Source organism: Lactuca serriola, chromosome 3 (assembly GCF_051521515.1).
Source record: "Lactuca serriola cultivar US96UC23 chromosome 3, Lser_US96UC23_V15, whole genome shotgun sequence".
Lineage (NCBI taxonomy): Eukaryota > Viridiplantae > Streptophyta > Magnoliopsida > Asterales > Asteraceae > Lactuca > Lactuca serriola.
Window position 1 is genome coordinate 277,351,291 of NC_136410.1, and position 11,232 is coordinate 277,362,522.

Genomic DNA, 11,232 nt, shown 5'->3' on the forward strand with positions numbered 1-11,232 from the left:
AGAATCTAGCATATTCTATAAGTAGCAAGAATTTGATATTCTTTAACTTATGGAAAAAGGATTTGGAGTTGGGAAATGAGAATGATTGGAAATGTGTTCAATATGATCTATTTCACAAAGTAAGAACCATAGGTAAACATTGTGTGCATGCTAGGAGCATGGGACAAGTGTTGTAATTCAAGTAAGAAGTTGATTACCCGGAACTACAAATAATGAGTAATCAATATGGTGATAAATAAAAGGTGTTTTATTTATGCTCAAAGGGTTGAGGCCATATGGGATTAGTATTATTCTTGTGTTTCACATTTGCATGTTTTGACTTCCAGAATAATTGAGTTTATTAAGAATAATCGAATTATTCAAACGGGCCACAGTCGTTCATATGTTGGAAGTAAATATGAATGAAGACTGTCGTGAATTGGTGTGTGGATTGTCTAGAAAAGTATTAGACATAAGAAAATGTTTGCTGCAACGTTCATGAGTGCTTATGAATATGATTTGAGCATTGGATTAAACCCATGCTCACTTGGATCACTCCATGAATTGGATCACGAGTAATTAGTGAGACGATAACATCTTATATTCTTGAAACCGAGATGTGTGAGTTGTATCTTGCGAATCGGTTGCACATTGATAATATGTAAACGCACTAGTAACTTGGTGTTATAAAACATATTGTTGTGTGTGATTTGGTTAGTGAGTGCAAGCTTTAGGGTTTGTATGAGCACATATGATGTCTTATGACCAAAACCCATCATTCATGTAAGGTACTCATGTAATGTATTCATGTAAGGTACTCATGTAATGTATTTATGTAAGGTACTCATGTAGTGTATTCATGTAAGGTACTCATGTAATGTATTCATGTAATGTATTGTATAGACTCATGAATGAACTGACTCTGATGTCATTCCTTGTAATAGGAATAATCTTTTGTATCTTCTAACTATCCCTATAATAGTTAACTGGAAGGTAATTGGTTGTTCAAGTATGTTAAAAATGGTTTTGTAAAACATCTTAGAGTTTTGAACAATAAGTAACAATGACTTGATGTCATTTTAATAAACATTTCAAAAGTAATACATTTGATAACAAAGTATTTTTAAGATAGAAAACCATTTCATGCATCACATTTTGTAGTATGTGAAATATGTTGGATGAAAACACAGTTATAAATACATATGAAAATTTTGATAACATGTTGTTTTCTACTTGTATTCCCCTCCCCCCCCCCCCCCCCCATTAAAGCATTTAAAATCATTTAAACATTGGTTAAGGGGTATGAACTCACCTATAGATGGTGGTTTAGATGTACTGAATGGTGTCAGATTGTTAGGGGTATGATCCTAATGAACATATAATCACACATATATGCACCCAATTAGTCTTAAACTACTAATTTTAAATGTTAAGACATCCTAGAACATGATAAACACTTTACATAAGTGTTATTAGCCTTAAGGACTTGATCTAATTTGTTGTAGGACCCGACTAATGAATTTAGGGTTCCAAAGGATCCCATATTTGAGTTTACTCTCCAATAAACTCCACACAAGGAGTTTACGGTCATAAACCCTTGAGTTTACGGCTGTGAACTCCTAGGCTTAATTTCCTTTGGTGTTTTGAGGTTCTAAATGATCCCTAAAAGCATTCCAACTTGGTGGATTAATTCTTTGAAGGGTTTAGGGCACTAATACACTCCTTTGGGGAGTTTACGGCCCCAAGGCCAATTCCTTTTGAGTTTACTATCGTAAACTCATATGGAAGGGGTGTTTTTATGCTTTCAAGTCCCAAGCTCATGTAGGATAGGTTCTAGACAATTATCTAAGGCTAATGAAGGCCTTAGGCACACTTTGGTACCCCATTTTGATGTTCACGGCCCAAGAATCAAAACAGTTGGAGATTAGGGCCGCAATCTCTCTTAAGGAGGGGTTTTTGATGTTTTAAAGTGCTTAAATTAACTAGGAGTAAATCTAGTTAATTGTCCAAGGCTTTAGAGTGGTTAAGGCACTCTTTGGCCTTGAGTTTGGAGTTCACGGTCCAAGAACTTCTTGGGGCGTGAACACCTAAACCTTGGTGTTCTTGGGGTGATTTCTAGTCATATACACACTAGCATACAAGCCTAAGGTAGTTACATATCACGGGGGAAGGACTAGGCATCATTTTAAGAGTTTACTCCCCAAGGTGTTCTTGGGCGGTAAACTCTCGAATCTAGTTGTTTTGTTATGAAATCGATGTTATCAAGCACACTAATAGCTATATAATACAACTAGAGAGATGTAATCACGATTTGGGATGAAAACCCGAAGATCCGTGAGAGAGAAAATCGCTTTTCTCTAGTTCTAAATGTAAATAATGAATGAATATGGTTCAGAATTCTATATATAGTCCTGGGATTTTCGGCAGAAAATATTTTATTCCCGAAATGAACTCTAATGCAATAGAGTTTTGGAATAATAGAGTTGCACAAAACCCTAGTGCATCCTCTCTCCTAATATCTCCTTAAGTGTAAACCCTGAAATACTCAAACTTATACGGAAAAGTCTGAAAATTTACTATGAATGATATAACTTCTATTGACTTGATAATGTTCGTACAGAATGGAAATTTCAGTTTGTCACATGTTATGTGGTTTTTATTTATTTATTGACAGTATGTTGTATGATAAGTATGGTTGTGTGAAAACGTTATTTTGAGTTGTTTATCTATTGTGCGCTTTTTTGGGTGACATGTTTAGTGGGCACAGGTGGGGTGTTTAATCGCCGTGAGCATGACGGATGTGTGTGATCGGTGGGGATGGGAATTGAGATTTATACTCATTTCCTTGGATATATAAAATACTTGAGTACAATGGATGATGAGTTATCTCAAGGAGAAGGGAAATGAACATTTAGTTCTTTCTCTAGATAATTAATCGTTCCCCTAAATTATGTTATCGGATGATATGTTTTGTTGTATGATTTATTGAAGATATATAATAAAACTATATGTTTTTTAAGAAATGGACATGTATGTGCAACACGAACTCACTAGGATCTAGGTTTACCCATTTAGAAATTTAAATGTGCGCAACCCAGGAAACTATTTAGCTAGTGGCTAACAAAAGGACAAGGAGGAGGATAAATTAAGAAGGCAACAAAGGAATTTCGCGAAGACATAACACCCGAAGTTGTTCAATTGAAGACTTTATTTTTTTTTTGATGTTGCTTCCGCTGTAGTTTAGTCAATAAGTAAATTAAGAATTGATCTTGGGAGATGTTGGAACGATTATTTGTTATATAATCTATATATGAAAATTGGGGAGTTACAAGTTGGTATCAGAGCGTTGTTTAAGCAGATTACATGTTTCCGTAAACACTTAAGCTTGGACGGAAGGATCGACAGCTAACCTAACGTCTAATTTTGAACATATCTTACTAGTAGGCGTCATGTCCTCAAAGATATCATGGAGTCTTACTAAGGTAACACTACAGCGGGAAGACATTCCAGTTGCAGCCGAAGTTGCTGCACTCGGAGAAGTACTAGAGACTACTGAAAACTCTACTTCTAATTATTGGCGCGACTAGGGTCGAGGTAGAGGTAGGTATAGGGTAAGAGATTTACGTGTCATCGTAGCACCTGTACGAGAAAAATTGGTGTAACTGAGCTCTAACTCCAAGCGACGTCGTGGTCGGGATTGTGATTGCATACAAGGTCCTACAACAATTATGGTTACCTGAGAATAATTAGTTGACGAGATTGCTCAGGATATGCAAGCTACATTGTCGAATGTAAATGTTCAGGACCGAGATGCGCTATAGAATGTGAACGGTGGTAACAAGGTTGATGAAGATGAAGGCTATGGATATGTTATGTCAGTTTCAATTCTGACCCTAGTGTTGCACTACGATCACGAAAAGATGTAAACGAGAAATGATGAGGTAATTGTTACAAGACTTTCATGACTTGTAAACCACAAACGTGTCGCGGGGACGTTGATCCTATTGTATCATCAATGTGAATCACGGAGAAAGAGTAAACATTAGATACCGGTAAGTGTGGAAATAAGGACAATGTGGTTTATGTCGTGACGATGTTTAAAAATGAGGCTTTATACTGATAGGGAGGGTAAAAGCAATTAGAGTGTCGGATACAACCAATAAGAAGTCATTAGATGAGTTTGCAAGTATCGTTAGAGAGATGTTTTGTCCTCGATCGACGATGAAGCAGTTAGAGGAAGAATTCTTGAGACTGGAACAAGGAAATGTGACAGTAAGATACCATACTAGCACCGATAAGGATGAAAGAATTTATTTAGCAGTTGGAGGATCTGCTTGATAAAGTTTTTATTCGATATAGTACATCACCATCGGGTGCACTAGTAGTGTTCGTCAGGAAAAAAATGACGGGACGATATATATGCGCATGGATTACCAAGAGTCAAAGAAGGTGTAAGATCGTTACTCATTATGGAAGGTTAACGTTGCCACTTATTCACTAATTCGTATGTAAGGAAGGAACCAAGTAAGATTTACTTGATGAGGACTTATGTAACCTTCGGTTTATTGGGTGGACTATAGAGGAGTCGGAAAGAATCCTCGGTAGAGGAGAAGTAGAAAGTTTTTAGAAATGTTTGCCTAATATATGATGACACATTTAATGGGGACATTGGTGTACGATAGTCAGGAACATAATGAGTGTGTTGTGACCGACAGAGATAGGATTTGCAATGTTACTCATTTCCTTGGATATTTAAATGCTTGAGCATAATGGATGTGTTGTGCCAAGTGGGTAGGGAAGTGGACCATTAGTTCTTTCTCTGGATATCTAAAATGTTCCTTTAAATTGTGTCATTGGGTGAAATACACTTGTGGGAAAAGTTATTAATGAGATCGTTCGCTTGTATATTTATGATCAGAACCTTAGTTTCATGTCAACATTTTGGAAGAGATTACAACGAGAAATGGAGTAGCTGGTCAACAAGTTAAGCAATGTGGAGATACAACTTATGAAACTCACTGAAAGTAACATAAAGGGCCACATGCGACATGGGAAAACATATGAGATAAGAAGACCGAATACCTTTATTTGTTTGTTCGTTCAAATTTCGAGGACGAAATTTTTTCGAAGGGGGGAAGTTTGTGATAACTCAAATTAAATTAAATATTTAAATATATAATATAAATATATTATTATAATTATTATTAAGGAATTTATTAGAAGTAACTAGAGAAATTATAGAGTTTTAATTCCCAAACACGCTACTTTGATTAGAGTCATAAATTTAGACTTTTGGGTTAACTAGAAAGGTTACAAACTTTGGCATTATAAAATGCATGAGAAATAGAGTGGAATGTCGACAAAAATTGCAAGAAAGATTGGAGAAACAAAATAGAAATCGGTGTTTGAAGTTCGTGAAGATTTTCGGATCTATTTTAGAAATTAAGTTATGTCTCTTGGATTTTAGCTAGAGTTGGTTATTTGAGTAGAATTACATTCATGCTTTGGTTTGACCTATTGACTATGTTCTGTCCAAGTCGTGAAATTGATTGATAATTTCGAAGAGTTATGAGAATAAAAAACTAAAACTATTTGAAATCCTTTTGGTTGGCTTTATTTTTAATAATGGGTTACGAGAATATGTTGGTAAAGAATGAAGATAGTTAATGGTGAGTTTACAGATTTATTTACATTATATTTTGCGTAAAATTGAAGTTCGCTATTTATAAAAATGACAGAATTTTTCGTGTAAAAATGGTTGTTGGGGCTCCTTTTTGTTTTTGGGTTAAAGAGAAAAAAAAAATATGTTTTTTTTTCTAAAGAAAAATGGGTCACACGATGGCTATTTACATGGAGTTACACAATGTCACTTTTTGAGTTGATAATTGAAATTTCATAAATTGCCCTCAATAGTTAATAATTTGACGATTCCTTATATATCTAAAAAGACAAGTTATTTTCTAGTAGAATTTGAAGTTACCCAAACTGATTCCTAAATTTTATGTTTAGCAATTTTCATTTTTTTTAAGCTAATGCTTTAATGTGGAAACAACATGTTCATATTATTTTAACAACTTGTTAAGTAATATTATTTAATTATTACTTAAGCCATATATTATTTGGAGATTTAGTTGTTTTGACATTTGAAAATATTAATTTTTAAGAATAAACCTTTCTAATATGGAATAACGACTTAATTGAATAACTATTGGCTAGCCGAACGAGACATGTAGGATGTGGTGGAACCAAAATGAACGCATATGATAATTTTAGAATTGTGGCCTTAGAAAAATGTATTGATGGAATGTAGGGTGTGTATAACGTAACAAGATTCGGTTAAGACATAACGACAACGACATGAGTTTTTTTCGTGTTCTGTGGTTGCTCGCACATAAGTGTTTATCATTCCTTTATTATGTTGTTTTTATTTATTTATTGACAGTATGTTTTATAATAAGTATGGTTGTGTGAAAATGTTATTTTGAGTTTTTTTATCAATTGTGCGTTTTTTTTGGTTGACATGTTTAGTGGGCACGGGTGGGGTGTTTAATTGCCATGAGCAAGACGAATGTGTGTGATCGGCGGGGATGAGAATTGAGATCTATACTCATTTCCTTGGATATTTAAAATGCTTGAGTACAATGGATGACGAGTTGTCTCAAGAAGAAGCGAAATGAACATTTAGTTCTTTCTCTGGATAATTAATCGTTCCCCTAAATTATGTTATTGGATGATATGTTTTGTTGTATGATTTATTGAAGATATATAATAAAACTATATGTTTTTTTAAGTAATGGATATGTATGTGCAACTCGAACTCACTAGGCCCTAGGCTTACCCATTTAGAAATTTAAATACGCGCAACCCAGGAAACTACTTAGCTAGTGGCAAACAAAAGGACAAGGAGGAGGATAAATTAAGAAGGCAACAAAGGAATTTCGCGAAGACATAACACCCGAAGTTGTTCAATTGAAGACTTTATTTTATTTTATCTTGGTTCCGCTGTAGTTTAGTCTATAAGTAAATTCAGAATTGATCTTGGGAGATGCTGGAACGATTATCTGTTATATAATCTATATATGAAAATTGGGGTGTTACAAGTTGGTATCAAAAAGTTGTTTAAGCAGATTACTTGTTTTCGTAAACACTTAAGCTTAGACGGAAGGATCGAGAGGTAACCTAACGACTAATTTAGAACATATCTTACTAGTAGGTGTCATGTCCTCAAAGATATCATGGAGGCTTACTAAGGTAACACTAGAGTGGGATGACATTCCAGTTGCAGCCGAAGTTGTTGCACTCGAAGAAGTACTAGAGACTATTGTAAACTCTACTTCTAGTTATTGGCGCGACTACGGTCGAGGTGGAGGTAGGTGTAGGGTAAGAGGTCTAGGAGTCATCATAGCACCTGTACGAGAAAATTTTGTGTAACTAAGATCTAAGTCCATGCGAGGTCGTGGTCGGGATTGTGATTGCGTACAAGGTCCTATAACAATTATGGTTACTCGAGAATAATTAATTGACGAGATTGCTCAGGATATGCAAGCTACATTGTCGAACGTAAATGTTCAGGACCAAGATGCACTATAGAATGTGAACGGTGGTAACAAGGTTGATGAAGATGAAGGCTATGGATATGGTATGTCAGTTTCAGTTCTGACCCTAGTGTTACACTACGATCACGAAAAGATGTAAACGACAAATGATGAGGTAATTGTTACAAGACTTTCATGACTTGTAAACCACAAACGTGTCGCGGGGACGTTGATCCTATTGTATCATCAATGTGAATCACGGAGAAAGGGTAAACATTAGATACCGGTAAGTGTGGAAATAAGGACAATGTGGTTTATGTCGTGACGATGTTTAAAAATGAGGCTTTATACTGATAGGGAGGGTAAAAGCAATTAGAGTGTCGGATACAACCAATAAGATGTCATTAGATGAGTTTGCAAGTATCGTTAGAGAGATGTTTTGTCCTCGATCGACGATGAAGCAGTTAGAGGAAGAATTCTTGAGACTGGAACAAGGAAATGTGACAGTAAGATACCATACTAGCACCGATAAGGATGAAAGAATTTATTTAGCAGTTGGAGGATCTGCTTGATAAAGTTTTTATTCGATATAGTACATCACCATCGGGTGCACTAGTAGTGTTCGTCAGGAAAAAAATGACGGGACGATATATATGCGCATGGATTACCATGAGTCAAAGAAGGTGTAAGATCGTTACTCATTATGGAAGGTTAACGTTGCCACTTATTCACTAATTCGTATGTAAGGAAGGAACCAAGTAAGATTTACTTGATGAGGACTTATGTAACCTTCGGTTTATTGGGTGGACTAAAGAGGAGTCGGAAAGAATCCTCGGTAGAGGAGAAGTAGAAAGTTTTTAGAAATGTTTGCCTAATATATGATGACACATTTAATGGGGACATTGGTGTACGATAGTCAGGAACATAATGAGTGTGTTGTGACCGACAGAGATAGGATTTGCAATGTTACTCATTTCCTTGGATATTTAAATGTTTGAGCATAATGGATGTGTTGTGCCAAGTGGGTAGGGAAGTGGACCATTAGTTCTTTCTCTGGATATCTAAAATGTTCCTTTAAATTGTGTCATTGGGTGAAATACACTTGTGGGAAAAGTTATTAATGAGATCGTTCGCTTGTATATTTATGATCAGAACCTTAGTTTCATGTCAACATTTTGGAAGAGATTACAACGAGAAATGGAGTAGCTGGTCAACAAGTTAAGCAATGTGGAGATACAACTTATGAAACTCACTGAAAGTAACATAAAGGGCCACATGCGACATGGGAAAACATATGAGATAAGAAGACCGAATACCTTTATTTGTTTGTTCGTTCAAATTTCGAGGACGAAATTTTTTCGAAGGGGGGAAGTTTGTGATAACTCAAATTAAATTAAATATTTAAATATATAATATAAATATATTATTATAATTATTATTAAGGAATTTATTAGAAGTAACTAGAGAAATTATAGAGTTTTAATTCCCAAACACGCTACTTTGATTAGAGTCATAAATTTAGACTTTTGGGTTAACTAGAAAGGTTACAAACTTTGGCATTATAAAATGCATGAGAAATAGAGTGGAATGTCGACAAAAATTGTAAGAAAGATTGGAGAAACAAAATAGAAATCGGTGTTTGAAGTTCGTAAAGATTTTCGGATCTATTTTAGAAATTAAGTTATGTCTCTTGGATTTTAGCTAGAGTTGGTTATTTGAGTAGAATTACATTCATGCTTTGGTTTGACCTATAGACTATGTTCTGTCCAAGTCGTGAAATTGATTGATAATTTTGAAGAGTTATGAGAAAATAAAACTAAAACTATTTGAAATCCTTTTGGTTGGCTTTAATTTTAATAATGGGTTACGAGAATATGTTGGTAAAGAATGAAGATAGTTAATGGTGAGTTTACAGATTTATTTACATTATATTTTGCGTAAAATTGAAGTTCGCTATTTATAAAAATGACAGAATTTTTCGTGTAAAAATGGTTGTTGGGGCTCCTTTTTGTTTTTGGTTTAAAGAGAAAAAAAAATATGTTTTTTTTTCTAAAGAAAAATGGGTCACACGGTGGCTATTTACATGGAGTTACACAATGTCACTTTTTGAGTTGATAATTGAAATTTCATAAATTGCCCTCAATAGTTAATAATTTGACGATTCCTTATATATCTAAAAAGACAAGTTATTTTCTAGTAGAATTTGAAGTTATCCAAACTGATTCCTAAATTTTATGTTTAGCAATTTTCATTTTTTTTAAGCTAATGCTTTAATGTGGAAACAACATGTTCATATTATTTTAACAACTTGTTAAGTAATATTATTTAATTATTACTTAAGCCATATATTATTTAGAGATTTAGTTGTTTTGACATTTGAAAATATTAATTTTTAAGAATAAACCTTTCTAATATGGAATAACGACTTAATTGAATAACTATTGGCTAGCCGAACGAGACATGTAGGATGTGGTGGAACCAAAATGAACGCATATGATAATTTTAGAATTGTGGCCTTAGAAAAATGTATTGATGGAATGTAGGGTGTGTATAACGTAACAAGATTCGGTTAAGACATAACGACAACGACATGAGTTTTTTTCGTGTTCTGTGGTTGCTCGCACATAAGTGTTTATCATTCCTTTATTATGTTGTTTTTATTTATTTATTGACAGTATGTTTTATAATAAGTATGGTTGTGTGAAAATGTTATTTTGAGTTTTTTATCAATTGTGCGTTTTTTTTTGGTTGACATGTTTAGTGGGCACGGGTGGGGTGTTTAATTGCCATGAGCATGACGAATGTGTGTGATCGGCGGGGATGAGAATTGAGATTTATACTCATTTCCTTGGATATTTAAAATGCTTGAGTACAATGGATGACGAGTTGTCTCAAGAAGAAGCGAAATGAACATTTAGTTCTTTCTCTGGATAATTAATCGTTCCCCTAAATTATGTTATTGGATGATATGTTTTGTTGTATGATTTATTGAAGATATATAATAAAACTATATGTTTTTTTAAGTAATGGATATGTATGTGCAACTCGAACTCACTAGGCCCAAGGCTTACCCATTTAGAAATTTAAATATGCGCAACCCAGGAAACTACTTAGCTAGTGGCAAACAAAAGGACAAGGAGGAGGATAAATTAAGAAGGCAACAAAGGAATTTCGTGAAGACATAACACCCGAAGTTGTTCAATTGAAGACTTTATATTATTTTATCTTGGTTCCCCTGTAGTTTAGTCTATAAGTAAATTCAGAATTGATCTTGGGAGATGTTGGAACGATTATTTGTTATATAATCTATATATGAAAATTGGGGTGTTACAAGTTGGTATCAAAAAGTTGTTTAAGCAGATTACTTGTTTTCGTAAACACTTAAGCTTAGACGGAAGGATCGAGAGGTAACCTAACGACTAATTTAGAACATATCTTACTAGTAGGTGTCATGTCCTCAAAGATATCATGGAGGCTTACTAAGGTAACACTAGAGCGGGATGACATTCCAGTTGCAGCCGAAGTTGTTGCACTCGAAGAAGTACTAGAGACTATTGTAAACTCTACTTCTAGTTATTGGCGCGACTACGGTCGAGGTGGAGGTAGGTGTAGGGTAAGAGGTCTAGGAGTCATCATAGCACCTGTACGAGAAAATTTTGTGTAACTAAGATCTAAGTCCATGCGAGGTCGTGGTCGGGATTGTGATTGCGTACAAGGT